At 38.2% G+C, this 15,748-nt stretch overlaps 2 long non-coding RNA genes across 2 annotated transcripts; both read left to right on the top strand.

Annotated features, from left to right (window-relative positions):
- The first annotated feature begins 4,483 nt into the window (after positions 1 to 4,483).
- LOC116443686 lies at positions 4,484 to 7,491 on the top strand. Its single transcript, XR_004240026.1, has 2 exons — positions 4,484 to 6,385; positions 7,072 to 7,491. It is a non-coding gene; the product is annotated as an uncharacterized LOC116443686 (long non-coding RNA).
- Positions 7,492 to 12,203: 4,712 nt separating this feature from the next.
- On the top strand, positions 12,204 to 14,590 carry LOC116443913. The gene is made up of 3 exons (XR_004240098.1): positions 12,204 to 12,390; positions 13,310 to 13,393; positions 14,529 to 14,590. It is a non-coding gene; the product is annotated as an uncharacterized LOC116443913 (long non-coding RNA).
- Positions 14,591 to 15,748: the final 1,158 nt, after the last annotated feature.

Raw genomic sequence — 15,748 nt, 5'->3', positions numbered from 1 at the left:
ACTTTGTCCAAACCCTCTCCAGCCTCCTTTGTAATTCTCTTAAGAAAGCATTAAATGAGGACATTTTCACTTCAGTTGAAAATCAATGACACTTCAATGAAGCATGCATTTCCAAAATATTACACAATGGAGAGGTATACATTTCTGCAGCTCAGTCAAGAGGCCAGAACTTCCTAAATAATAATGCTGATTTTACACTTGCAACCAGAAAATCACAACCAACAGCTTCAAAATGTATAGGTGCCATTATTACTCCCCTGGATGTCTCAGACTAAACCCCTGGGGTTCCCCATTTCAAAATGAAAAATGCAGTGCTCAAACAATGTAAAGCAAAGCAGAATGATATTTAAGGTTTCTTTTTCTGGGATATTTTGTGAAAACATGAATTCTTTTTCAGCACATGGGGTTTTTTGTGTGTGGATGCGAGAAAAGAGAGCAAGACAACACTGAAGAGAAGCAAGAATCCAGAGCTTTATGTCTGACCATGCCTCTGGGTGACCATAGAACCACAGCCTGGCATTTCCACCTACTGCAAACATCCTGCTCCTGTTTCTGTTTAGTCTGTGCGAGACTGTAACCTCTCTGTATCTTAAGCATCTCTTTGTACCCTTAGGGATCGCTGAAATACGTTTCAGCTAAGGTCTTCAAAATAATGACTTGGGGTACACTTTTAGAGAACACAAATATCCAAAAGGGAAAGAAAAGGTAATATAAGTATCAGAGTTAGCAACTGATGAGTACCTCACTTCCATTATAGGCAAGAGAGAAACAGAAACTTCAAAAACAGAAGCCAGAAGTTTGTGTTCCATGACACCACAAAATGAATACTCAAATCAGTTGCCATCAGTCCTTTTTTCTTTCAGCTCTTCCTTGTTGTCTCACCAGCTCTGTCCTATGGAAAGATATGGACTAATGTAATTGCTTTGCTTCCATGAAGTGGCAGATTACCTAGTGGCTAAAGCCAAATTTCTGTTAAGCATCTCATATTCTCTTAGGTAACATTAATACAATAAAAGCAAAACTCTGTGTGTGTGTGGGCATGTGTTTGTTTTTAATATAAGAAACTCACACGAAGAGGGCCAAAAAGGGATTCCTAATGAGAAAGGATGTGCCTGCTTTTGGAGAAATTAACTGCTCCAGTGAATTGAAAAGATAAAGCAGAAGAAATTATACAATAATTTGTCCAATGTAATTAGAGATGGCCCGATCTGCTAAAGTCTTATCCAGATCCAAATTATGGGGGCATCTGGAACTGGGATTATAGTTTTGGCTCATAGACTCTAGTCAGGCTAGTGTGAAGAGCGGGTAAAAGCTAAGGGACCCAGCCCCCTTCCACAGCATGCAAAACACTGCCATGGACTTTAAAAATGAGTTACTAAAATCCTGTGGAAAAAGATTAGGAGCCAATTACTGTAAGTTAGTGCATCCTAAGTAAGATACTTTCCCTATGATCATAACACTGAAAACTATCCTATGACACTAGTAATTAATTTCATGCCTCCTGAAGTTGGAGAGTTGAGACACTCAGATTTTCAGAACTAATTTTTACCACATACTCCTGAAAAGCTCTTATTTTTTCAAAAAATCAAACATTTCACTCACGAACTTTGTATTTTAAACCCTTTCTTTACCTATCGAAAATGGGTGGTGACCTTCAGATGAACCAAGAGAAGAAGTAGTGCAACCATGGGCAGTACTTGAAGCTTTTTGTGAATCCTCCTTACACATTTACCAATCAAAGAACAGGACTATGGGAAATAACTGAAGACTACAGTAGGGCATGTAAGTGTGTGGAAACATTGCATGATGATGACTAAACAATGTACTTCAGGTCTAGAAGACAGTCTGTGCTTGAATTTGAATGCCACATACTGACCCTGCAGAGCAGAAGGCATATGGGAGCACACAGTGCTTCATTCCCTAGCTCATATGCTCCATTTCAGAGGAAAGCTGGAACTTGCACCCAGATCTCTTACCACTGAGCTGTGATGATGTAGCCAAAGCAAACTGCAGTGCAAGCGCAGCTGTTTATGCCTGAGCCCGAATTTCTGCCTAACAGACGATAAACATTTACCAGTAGGTTCTGCTCAGTCATGTCTGCAACAAGAGCTGACCATGTACAGCAGTGTAAGTAACCCTCTCCTGATGTTTCTCATCATTCCTAAGGCAATAACTGGAAGGCAAGTGGAACCAGAAGATACTGCATGCAGATGACCTGTTAGGCAAGTAAAATACAGCAGCAGGGGAGGTGATGGCTGAGACGAGCGTGAGTGGAGGAGCCCAGGAAGCAGAAAGCCTCACCAGTGCTCAGGTAGTGATTTAACAGAGGGTCTCAGGGGAATGGAAACATTCAAGTGAGAGGTTCCCCCTCGCTCTAGCAGTAAACAGAAGAAATACTGGGAAAGATGATTTACAGGGTGGAGATTTATCAACAGGTGAGAAATACCAGTCCAGCAGTGCCAGCAAATTGATACTGACCTTCCAAGAAAACTGCTGCCCCCATCAAAGCATCTGGCCTGAGCCAGTCCCACACAAACAACAGAAGGTATAATTGCATTGCTGATTCTGGTTACCACAAGTTCAAAAAGAGTGAATAAAGCACGCTATAAACATGAACATATTCCTGCTAATTAAGAAAAAAACTAAAACAAAACCCAAAACAATTATCAAGCAAATGAAGGAAGCTAAAATCAGCCCAAACCCTATAAAATCTGCAGAAAAAAGCGGCTAAAAACATGACTAAAGCAGACCTCAAAGCACAGCAGCCATCTGTGCCGGTTAGGATCTAGTAATAATGCAACTCCTAATAGCAACATGAATAATAAAAGTAAAACTCTCATGAGTTGCTACTGTGTTTTGCAGCAACAATAATAGATGTTTCTCTGTGGTTTCTAGTCTTTATGCACGAATCATTATAACTGTGCTTAACATTTGCAAAGAGAATCCTCATTTTTAGATGTAACTTAAGGGCATATTTACACTCCGTGGGTTAAATCCAGCTCTGGGAGCAAAATGCTGTGCTCCAAGGATTTCCAGGAAGAATTCCCCGCTCCTGCAGTCGTGGAGCCGAAACTCCCACTGTTGTACCTTCTCTGTCAGGATTTCAGATCTCAGCTGTTTCTGAGAAGATACAAAGCTTAGAGATAGTGTGGGTGTACACAGCCTCTTCGCCCCATCAAAGGAAGAACATCTCTCTTTCCCTTTCTTTGCATTTCTGAATGCTCCAGAGATCCTCTTGCTTTTCTTTGGTGAACTGAAAAGTTCAAGAAACAAGCAATTGCAGTGGAAGCAGCAGGACAGCTATTGCTTGTCAGGGGAGTTTCAGTGGCTTCTGGCCTTATTGATGGTAGTTGGAGCAAGAGGAGCAAAATGGAATGGCTGTCTCAGCTGGAGTCTCCTGAGAAGTTTGAGTTTTCAGAAGGATGATAAAAATTGGGTGAGAATTCAGAAAAAGACCTATAGAAAATGCTTCTGAGCGTGAAAAATGCTGCTCACTTAGAGAGAATTGCAGCACTCATTTTTTCATCTTAGTAGAGGAGAAGCCAAAGGACAAGTTGATTAGCAATGCCTGGGGAAGATATGTGATACAGGAAGACCTTTTAAATCTAGAGATAAAGGTACAGGAAAAAAATCATGTCTCAGGAGGTAGAAGCTGGCAGTAGTCAAGACATCTCTGTGGTGTGTCTGCATTTTGAGCCTCACAGAAGTTTGTGAAAGTGGAAAGAAGAGGTCCCATAGAAAGGCTTTGATAATGTAAATGCTGACCAAGTCCAGCGGAGACTAAGTAACATTTTAAAATGCCCCAATCATGATAATATAATCAAAGCTTTGTAAAACATGCATGACATTTATTCCCGGTCTTAATGAAGGAAGTGCTGCAAGAGATTGACTACTTAATCAAAAAGGTATTTTCTATTATTTTTCTTCTCATCCTGTGAAAGGGATCTGTCACAGCACTGGTTTTCCCACCTCTTTCTGTCTGTGAGGAGGGAAGGGATGACAGAAAATGCCCGTTTTCCAGGAAAATAGAAATAGAAACATTCAGCAAGGACATACGGTGGAAGATGGAAAATAAAATCTATAATGAAGATCACAACTATTCAAGAGAAAAAGATCTTGAATGTTGGTTGACTTAGGTTTTTTAAAACATTCTCCTTAGCTCCCTGTGTTTCTGTAGACAGAAACTCACTTAAACAAATCTCACATTTGACATCTTTAATATGTTTTAACTTGTGTATCTTTTGAGAATGCAGATGTCTGGGCCTGCTTGGTGCAGAAGAGAGCTGCTCCTCTGCATGCAATTTCTACCTAGACCCACCTTGTGGAAGAAGAACTGTTAATGAGGCAACAACTTTCAAACAGAAATTGCCCAAATATTCATTCCTTGTGCCCCTATTATGTCTGTTCCCAGCTGGAGAGTCTTTCAGCAGACACACTGTGCCTTCACGATTCTCTGCTAGGTGAATTTTCTGCCACCATGTTACGCATTGTGCAATGTCCCCTGTGTAACATTGACTGAAATGTAGAAACGATCAAGTCATCTGAAAGGATATGGGGAGGTTTTAATTTCCTGAAATAGACCTGCTGTTCAGGCAGTATTGCTTTCTCTATAATAGGAAGTTCAGGAATATCAATTTCTAAATTTGTCTATTCAAATTAGTCCATTACCATTAATGCCAACTCCTTTGAAAAACCATGAGTCGGGCCCCCCCAAAACCATAAGAATTTAATGGTGTAGAAGCATTGTCTCTTTTTCTTTGTCATCTGATTTTTTAAGCTATTTGGAGACAAGTTTTCAAGTTCTTCTTCACAAAGGCAAGATTAGAAATTTACTTTTTTTTCCCTCCCTGTGAGAAGAAAGATTTTCTTGTTATTGTACGAGTTCAGGAGCTGAGCCAGTGTAAAACTGCAGGAGCTGACAACACCACCTGATGTTTATTTCAGGTGTTTCTGTCACTAAGAGATGCTGCATACCATCATGACCAAGTTAATTGGTTAGACCTGTCCAAGTACTTTTGCACAGACGCTTAAGTGCACAGTCATCAGCTCAGATAAAAATAGAGCCGGAAAAAGCTTCCTCTGGTCCACCCCTTTGGTTATGGGTGAGATCTGTTAAATCTGTGCCATTCTTGCTCAGCCTGTTCTTAAAGGTCCCTGACAGTGGAACCCCAGTCATCTCCTCACTGCCTTATACTCAGAAAATCATTCCTGAATTGTAACTTGAGTGTTCAGTGTTGTAATTTATGATCATCTCTTCTTAGCCTGTGAGATATCATGGAGAATTTATTGTTCCATTCCACTGTACAACAGCCTTGTCAAGTCTCCTGACAGTTTTTCTTAAGTTTAATAACTCAGGCTTTCAATCTTTTCTGTTAGATCGTGTTTCCTAGGGCTCTGCTCATTCTGAGTGCTCTGCTCTGGACCTCTCTCCAAGTCTCTCTTCTTGCTGAAGCAGATTGGCCAAAACTGGATGTGCTATTTTAACTAAGTCTAGCTAGGATGAAGCAGGCAGGAAGAACCATTCCATACCCCTTACTGTTAAACTTTTGTTTATGTGTCCTAATGGGACATTAACCTTTGTCATACCAGCTTGGTATTGCTGTCCATGTTCCCCTTATAACCTTCTATGCCCTCAGTTCCTGAACTGATCAGCTCCTCTGATTCTTGTATAATACAGCTGCTCATTCTGACTTTTCATTAATGCTTCCTACTTACCAAACAGCACCATGTACTTTTCAGACTATTTCTTCAATTCATGAAAACCATCTTGATTTCTAATTCTGTCCCTAAATGTCTGTGTGATCCCTCCCATATCTGCATCAGCAGCAGATTTAATAAACATATTTTCTATTCCACTGTCTGAATTGTTAGTAGCAACGGATAAAATCCAGAACAGACTGTTGCAGAATGTCATCCGAGAACTACTTTCTGGATAAAGTTTTCACCCATGACATCATAATTTCATTTAGACTATGTCTCCTTAGGGAAGCAACAACAAAACCTTTCTAAATCAAAACTTGCCACTCCTATTTTCTTCCATATGCCTCACAAAAAGCACTTTTCAGATTAATGAGCTAATCCTGTTTTAAGAATGTAGGTTACTACTATATCCATTTTCAAATTTCAATAAATATTTATGGCCATCTGTAATTACCTTCAGAAGATTCCTGTGTATTTCCATAGAAAATGTCTTTGCTGCCTCCCAAATACATGTGCCTGGCTATTACTGCTGCCAGTCTCTTCTCTAGCACCTAGTTCTTAGATAACCCCAGGAAATAAATAACGTGAGCTATTTTAGCCTTTTCTCTCTTTCTGGCTCCTACCAGAATCTCCACAAGTAAGCTCATGAACATCCACTTCAACATTTCAAATCTATTTAAAGGAGGTAAGCAAATCTAACTCTGGAACATAATATTGCACAACTGATTGCAGCAGTCACAGATGAGCAGCATATTCAGAACAGCAAACTAACATTTGAACATGATTCTCCAACAGTGCTGTCAAACAATTAAAAACTATTATTACATTTAAGAGACTCTTGTTCCTTTAGAGAATATCCTTGTTGAAGTATTCTTCTTGAAAATTTTGTTGAGCTTTACTTGCATTATATTGCACAGAATCTCACATTTTTGAGGGGTAATAAACGCACAGAACTGACCCATGATTTCACGTGTGGCCTCTATATTCTGCTGTTGGCTTTCTGCAGCAGCTGGTAGCCTTATCAGGCTCCATGCAAGTATAACGTCCTGGCTGGCCATTTCAGTATTGCTTCAGGGATTCTTTTCATAACCCCTCGATTAATTTGCTTGCAGATCTGCTATGGGGAATGATCTGTAGTCCATCACTTGGGTAGACTGTTAATTTTGTGGGAACCACATTGAGGCAGTCCAACAGAATATCACGTTAAAGACATTCTGTAGCGAGGATTTGTAATTTGTACACAAGTCTGGGGAAGAGCACTGAATTAAGAAAACTTAATTTTGACAGTCCTGATATATAGTCTATTTTGGTTAACCAAAAGGAACACATACATTTTCTACATTAGAGAAATTTCCATTATTTTTCTCTCAGCCATGAAAATCGATTTTGATGTGATTACTCTCAGAGGCTGCTTGATGTGCGTCTGACAGTACAAAATGGATAGAAACCGTGGGTGGTGTTGAATTGAGGATACTGTGGTTAGCTGAACTCTGTCACAAACTGAAAATGCTAGGATTAAAACACATGCCATTAAGAGATTGAGCAGGAGAATGAGCCTTAGGAAAAATGGTGATTACAGTATTTTGATGCTGAAGATCCCAAAAGATGCAAAAAGCTTTCATCATCTGTTTACCGTAATCAGTGACATTTGTTCAACTGGAAGGAGATCACCAAAACTCATCAGATGAAAGCAGCCTTTAACATTAAGCAATAGGGCTGTGCCTAAATATAGGTGGATATATGTAAAAAGGGGAGCCATGGCACAAAACAATAAAGATTTTATTCTGTTCACATTGATTACTTTGGGCTCATGGGTGGTTTCATGGACACTACTTCCCCTTCTGAAATCAGAATTTTACCCCATATTTCCATATTTCATATAAAGTGTCATTTTTTAATGAAATACTTACTGTTCGCCTACTACTTAGGAAGAACCTATTTTGCCTTGAGAATTTTCATTGCTTCACAAAAAGCCCCCAACAAAACAACTTAGAACAAATACAAAGAAAAGAAATTAGTAATAGGTGAGTATCATAAAGCCTGAGGTTTTAAATTATTTAATCATCTAGATGTGTGCATCTTTTTCTGAAAATGTTTAAACTTTGCAAGACTAGAACTTTCTAGCTACTGAGGCACAGTGGTTGCAAGCAGTTTAACCATGCTCTAACAGTATCCACTAAACCTCTAACAGGTTTAGTGGATACATTGCTTAGGGATCAGTAACAATAGAAAAAATAAACATTGTCTAATTCCAATTAGGTTACATAACCAGATGTTTTTTGCAGCTGCATAGGAAATGTCTATGATGTTTTAGCAGTTTCTAAGTTATGTCTTGGGAGCACAGGATTTGGAAACAGACAATAATTGAAGTTCCCTGACTTTGCTATGTCAGAAATATTGTGATGACTGTTTGTCTTCTGTTATTCTCTCTGTTCAGGGTGACAACAGGTAACTATGGAGCTATTAGAAAGTGTATTTTTAAGTCTTTATCTCATATTTTAAAAGTGTCAAAAATAATCTGTTTCAGTGTGGATTTTAAATGTAAGAATAAGCTGTGTTTGAATTCTTTAATTCTCAATATCATTCTAATGGTGTTAAATAAAGATGCAATCAATAGGATTATATACATAATAAATCAAGTCCTATAGAAATGCTATAATTTGTAAACAGTTAAATAACAATTTTTATCCATCTTAGTTACTAGCTACCTTGAAGAACTGAGAAGAGAATTATGGTCTAGATTGAGCAAAACTCCAGGTATATGTCAAGCTTACGGTTGCCATTGACAGTAAAGTCTAGCACACTAATTAATGTTCTGAAGTTTCTAACATCTCTGAACCTCACATTTCACTGTGCAAATACTAGTTCTCATCCCAGAATACTGTGTAAGATATACCACTTAATTTTGAAAAAATGTTCAGATACAACAATTCTGGAAGGCATAAATGTACATGCAAATAGTTTCTCTGCCAGTAGTAATCACTGTTCCTTTACATTTTTCTCTGTACTTAAATATTTGTGTTTTGCCTTCCATCTTTTAACATCTGTCTGCTCCAGTTCAAAGTAGCTATTTCCCAAATATTCATGAAATACGAATTTGAAACTTGGAGCCCACTATATGTAGCTTTCACTATTTTCAAAGGGAAGTGATCAGTACTACTCCCGGCTCAGGGTAAAGGAAGCAGAGTGTACTCTTTCTGTAGAGTAATAATCACATATATCTTGTCACAAGAACTGTTGAAACTGAGTATGCTAATACTTTTCTTTTAACATAAAGCAGTGACACATTAGGACCTGGTTTTCTTTCCCAAATGTCTTCCAGTCCTCATGCTGATTTAATAGTTTTTCTAAACAGTAGGAAATTCACAGTCTAAACCAATTAGATGATTTAAGAGAACCGATGTCTCATCCAAAGGTGCTTGAGGGCAGATGCACCTACAATTTTGAAATAATTGCTAATGTGAGATTGGAGATTTTGAAAACTTCACTGTGAGCTGAGGATCATCTAACTTCCCTTCAGCTGTGTAAATGTTCAAGTCTGGTTTCAGATTGTCATCTGCTTGACATCTGTGTTAATGAGGAAAAATTCATAAACATCATCAGAGAGTGACATAATCCACTTACTCCAGTCTCCTCTTCTACAATGGATGAACTGTTTGTTGGAGGTGTTTGTTGCTCTTCACTGACTGCAGAGGAAACACAGATATCTAGTTAAGGCTAGATTAAATGACAAGATTAAACTGTCCTTTCAAGAACTAAAATTAGGAGGTGAATGACATTTCTACACTCTTAGAAACAAACCCAGCTTTGAATGTCTTGGTTTTCTGAAAATGGAATTTCATTACTTTTGAAATTTTATTCTCTTTATGCTTTTGGAGTGTGAATGATGGAAAAGTATTAGACAGTGGTTATATCTTAATAAAAAGTGCTTAACAAGCAAGAAATATTTATATAGTATCCTATTAATCTAAATTAAACTCAGTTAAGTCCTTTTGGGATTCTTACATGGTATATTCCATCTTTAATGTGTTCACATTTCTTCCTTTACTGTTAGACTGAAGTATGTGTATGTATCAAGGGGAAATTACTTCCATGGGGTTTCATTGTAAAACTGGACATGCAAATCCTATTATTAGGTCAAATTTTGAAGTCCTTAATAAGTATTTTCTAAGTCATCACCCCATCAAGATTTCTGCAGACCCCTTTTTACTTTTAATGGTTTGATCTGTGGTTACTGTAAGTTTCACATCTAATTTTTCTGGTATGCAAAAGTATCTTTTAATACAAAGTTTTATTTGAAATGCAATTTAGGCTGCTTAGGGGTATTTTATTTTTATTTTGTTTTGCTTGCTCTCTATGGTTCTGTAGATATAAATATACTGCTTTACTGTGCAATTTTCCCCTCTGGCTTTGTGATAACTATAATCCAGTGACTTCCTTTTCTTTTCCCTGGAAAATGGCCTTGATCTGTAAAGATGGGCTCAAGTAATTTGTGAATTTTAGGTAATACTTCATCTTGGGAATTGAACAAGGAGATCTTGAGTTAAAATACCTTTACATACCTTCCACTGATATGTCCCTTGTACCCATATCAGGTTGCACACATTGCCAGACCTGGGAAGGTATTGAGTAGGTTCAATGCAGTTATGGTTCTTTATCTTTACCTTTACCTTTATCTTTCTTCTGTTTATCTTCTAATTTAGTACGGTCCACAATACTGAATAAGAGAAGAGAAAACTCTATTCCCTAATTTCTTATTCCCAGCTACAGCCTCCAGTTCACTGGAGAGCTTTGCTCTGGTTACTTTTTGGCAAAGGGAGCAATAAGGGATGTGGAGATTGAGAGGCCCCTTCTCGGACCTTTCCAGTTTTTATATGTGGTCTCCCTACTAGTCTCACAGCACTGGCTTTTGTTCCTTCATATTATAATGAAGTTGACATAGTAAATCTGTAATTAATGTGAGCCTTTCTCTCTCTCCTCCACCATTTCTCTAGTGACCCTAATCGCTGAGAAGTGGAAAGAGGTTTTGTGTGAAAAATGAGGAGCTCAGATCAATCTCTGTTATGTTTACATTTCTGGCAGTATATTCAAGAACAGTTTATCAGAGACATACTTTCCTGACTGTTTTTTTCTAAAGGTGCCAGACAAGTCTATCCTTTCTTTCACTTCCAAATGCTGTGTTTTGTCACATGCCACCTTTCTGCTCACTCTCTGGGCTCCTGACATGGCTGAAATGCAAATGCATAATGAGGAAATTCAAGCTATTGACTTGAACAGGCCAAGTCCCTAACAATCTTACCTTGTCTCACATCTCCATTTTTACTTTCCATGCATCTTTTCCTCTCTATCATTCACTTAATATTTTCACCTTAATGCTTCCTTTGTCGCCTTTATCTCTCCGATTGCTTCTGTCATGTTTTATTCATTTGCTCTCTTGGTTTTTCTTTCAATCTTCTTTTAAAATACACTTCTCCTTCCTCTCTTTTCCCACACCGTTACTAATTCCCATAACAGGGATCTAGAATTCCCGACACCACAGGATTTGATGTGGTGAAAACTCAACATAGGAGCCACTAGCCTTCTCTATCCTTCACTTAGTGAACCCATGACATCTCCTTCAATGTCACAGCACGAGGGAAAATGACTTACTATTTTGCTTTAGATTAGCCCATTGGCAATCCTCATTCACGCTATGGACAGATATAGGCAAGGAAAGACTAAAGTCTACACTGAGATTATAACAGCCTGGCACTTTGGTGCTCAGCATCCATCCAGTTTCCATACAGTCTCATTGGAGAACAAACAAGACCCAAAGAGAAAAAGAATTCAGAAAACTAAGGCTACAAAACAGAACACCTAGTCTGTGTGTTTGCTGCCATGTGGAGGAGGCACTTGGGATAAGGTATGTTTTATTCAATGTTTTAAAACACTGCATACCTTTGTGCTTCTATCTGTGAATCCTCTTCCATACTGGGTATTCATTCATTTTATTAGAACTATTATTTTGGGTGAAATTCCAGAGTCCTGAGTTGAAGTCAATGAGAGGTTAATTTGACTAGAGACCAAATGAAAATTGAGAAGGTGTTTATCTTTTGGCACAGGGATAGTACCTTGCCTAGAATTCTGACCTTGCAATGTCCAAGATATGCATCCCTAAAATAGCATCCAGGAGCAGATTTGGTCAGGTCACAAGTGAAAGCAGATGGCATATATAACAGAAATCACTGAAAACTAAAAGCCCTGCTGAGAGCGATACGTGACATTCGGAAGGAAATCTGACTTTAACACCTTGTACTATCATTTAAAAAAATTAAGATCTCTTTTATGAATTGGGAAAAAGCACACTCCAGATCCTGCTGGTCCCTGCTCTACCTTCGGACTGCAGAGCAAAGCAGGAGCTATGCTGCCAGTTCCTGTACATAACACACCTCCTTGTATGTTCACCTCATTCCATTATTGCTACATGAAGGGGAAGATCAGTTCCTGTCCAGTTCCCAAGATGAACTGCTTGGTAAAAAGGGTGCCCCAAGAAAAGAGAGATGGTGTCCAAGAGATGGGCTAGTCAATCTTTCCTTTTCTTGTAAGGGTTAAGCGAACTGCTGACCCTGATATGCACTCTAGCCTACAGGACACTTCCAGCCTTTTTTCTTCCACAGGTAGAAGATTTTACTTTTCCCAGTGGTGTAAACAGTAAGTATCACTCATTTTTGACAAGCCCTAGAGACCACATACAGGAATGAGAAACCCAGCCTTGTCTTCAACAATCCTAATCAGAGTGACTTACTTCATTTTTTGCCTGTAAGGAAACATGGTGCTTTAATATTGATTTGATAACTATGCCTGCAACCTATTAAAATGAACATATTTAAGTGATTTACATTATATGATGATATTTCTTTTTCAAGACAATATTTATGAATGCAGTTCTGTAAGCAGAAAAGATTCAATGAGACTTTGTAAAATGTTAGCTACTCAAATGTAAATATTAAACTATGATAACTGCATGAAGCTAATCAACCCAAGCATTCTGTCAAAGCTCACATGATGGGCTCGCTCATCCTTGACAGCCTAATTGACACTGCTATTCTCATGGGAAGAGTAACTTTCACAATAATGTACAGCACATACAAATGCAAAGAATTTATATACACCAGCTACCTTTCACTGAGATGTTTTTAGTAATAATATTTGGCTAGTGTAACAACATTTTTCATCATTTTATATTTTACGGGCAGCCAGAAGGGGTGCATATTGTGCTTCCATCCAGTAAAGCAGTCATACTGTGGAAAAGTAGAGATTGGAAACTAATTAAAACTTGTATCATAATGCATTTGTCCAAGGGGCGGGAGTTGAAATTGCAGCCGTAACTGTGACATTTTCTAACTCTAGGATGCAGACTTTGCAAACTTAGTAATGCTCTTTTCCCACTGCTTTAGTGAACATCCATATTGGGAGGGATTTGTTCATCAGTTGTAAAGCAAATATGCAACAGATGTCTGCATTCCATTTTGAAGTCCACTTTAAAATACTAAAAGATTAAAGTGCCACTCTGAATTTTTTTAAGAGCTAATCCTGCCATGCCCATGTTGTGGTGTACTTGTCCTTGCAGGATGGTGACAGAGCATCAGACTCGTAAAAGAGCAGAACAGAGTCAAGTACAGCTACGACCTTTCCTGAAGATGTCTGCTCAATGGTAAGAAGCTTTCTGTTTTTATATAACTGATCATGTAATTGTGAAAATAGATGATTCTAGGGTATTGTGCATTAGTTTGTACAGAAACTAAATTCTTTATTTTTCAATCAGAATCTTCCAAATGCAATCACGACTAATGAGAATTTTGGAAAATTTTGCGGAGGAACAAGATTTTGCTTATGTTGATAGAGAGAGTTCACAACATATTTTTCTGTTCATGTGGAGTCCCCTACGACTATTAAAAACAGACTGCATTTTATAATATCTATTAATATTACGGGTTATGTATAGAATATCTAAATCTTAGCTCTGTTTCTATAGTACTGAATATAGCATCTCATTGAAAAATATCAATTCCTTGAACAGGAGCTGTTATGGTATGTTTTTGTACAAGAAAGCACAAATATGGCCACAGAAAATTCAGAATTTTACTCTAGTACAAGCATAAATAATAAAGTAAAAAATGTCATTTAACGCCAGTTTCTTTATCCTTATACAACATATTCTCCTCATCTAACCAGGACATCCGAAAGAAAAGAAAGCAAAGCAAAAATAACTCAAAATGTTCAGAAAGCTGGGATATATCTAGAGTATTTTGTGTTACGTGGGGTATTTGTTCTGTTATGCTGCTTGGCAAAGAGATAGATCAAAATGTTTTGTTTAAGAAACTACTCAGGAAAGATAAAATATTGGCTTGGGTTAAGAGGATCCCAGCAATCACTGAAAAACCCCAGCTGGTGCATAGCTCTGTGGCAACAATGCCTGGCGTCACAGACCTGTGAGCAGCAGAGATTCAAAGTTCGCCTCTAGCCTCATAGTCCCACCTGTCCTGCAAACCAGCATTCATCTGATGCCACAGGGAGGAGGGTCAGAGAATTACTGAAAATCAGAAAAATAAGCTACTGCTAAAAATCAGAAAATATGATTAAATCAGAAAATAACTTACTGCGAGTCCAGCTCTCTGAACCACCTCAGTAAAGGATCAGACAGGCACCAGAACTGGTGCAAAGGACCAGGAGATTGAGCTGGGAATGAGGGGTGATTGAAGAAGCATCACCTTACTTTGGCTAATGTGGGTGTGGTATTGCACTTCGACTTGCTAAGAAAAAAATAGAGATCAGCTTTTTATTTTCAGCAGCAAAGGGTTTTCTGGGACTCCAAGAGAAGCACTGAATCAGAGTCCTTTTTCACCATTGGTAAGAACACAATGCCAAGTTTGGTTGTGATTGGGGGTTGGGAGGAGAGGATATCTATAGTTCTAATACCTTTCTCTGGCTGCTAGAACAAGTGCTGGCAAACAAATTATGTTCAATTTTGAGGAGGATCACTAGGACTTTGTGTGTGCAGGAACCCTGCCCATGGGACTGTCAGCTAGCGTGGGAAATCAGCACAGACCTGGCTCCAGGGGCTCTGGATTCTCCAGAAAGCTGACATGGGTGTCTCCTTGCCTCTCTCCTTGGCCAGAAAAAGAAGTGGCCACACAGCCCTGTTAATTGCAAGGGACTTAGTGGAAGACTACAGAAAGACTCAAAAAGTTATAAACTCGGTCTTCCTAAAGAGTAGATTTAACACCACTTGTAGAACTGCAAGCAAATAGGGCTGGCAACAAAACCTTTCTTCTGAGAGTGTCTGTTGGAGGGCTGTTATATTTCACTTACTCTTACATATAAAACGTTTTCTTTTCTATTTTGATTTCTTGTCTCCTTTTCCTCCTTTTCCCACTTCTCCTGCCATCTTTCAAAAATATAGAAAAAACATACAGTCTTTAATGGTGATTTAGAACTGTCAAATAGACTGTACAAAGTTAGGAAAATATAACCTTCTGTCACAATAGCTTTAAATATTAGCCACAGAAATATTTGTTTCCAGCAAAAAACTTCAACTTACAAAAAATAAATGAAGATTCTTTAGTTGCAAACAGAAATACATTGGTATTGGGTTGCTTTTAATGTTAGCTATTATTTTCATTTAATAGCATATTTCCGTTGTTTAGTAGTGTTTCCTGAGGAGCTTATAAGTTTAGTTATATAGAAATTATATACCATATAGAAGTTATAGAGAGCAGAAAGATGTATCTCTGTTGATTTCAAGTGGGTCCTTTTTTCCTTTTGCATGCTTACACAAGGTGCATAGTAACGGGTTGAGTTTTTTCATTACCAAACAGCTGCATTTGCCTTCATTTCATTGCAAAGCTGTTTATTTTTCAAATTACTTTATTAATTGAAAAACTAGTAAATATTGGAAATGTCTCCTCTTACCGTAATTGCCACCACATTTTATCCACATTTCCTTACATTTGTTGCATATCAAGCCTGTTCCACTACTTCAGTACAGAGCAAACAAGATATGATAGAG

Source organism: Corvus moneduloides, chromosome 5, assembly GCF_009650955.1.
Source record: "Corvus moneduloides isolate bCorMon1 chromosome 5, bCorMon1.pri, whole genome shotgun sequence".
Taxonomy (NCBI): domain Eukaryota; kingdom Metazoa; phylum Chordata; class Aves; order Passeriformes; family Corvidae; genus Corvus; species Corvus moneduloides.
Note: the sequence above shows the minus strand (reverse complement) of the source record. Positions and strands in the feature narration are given on the sequence as shown.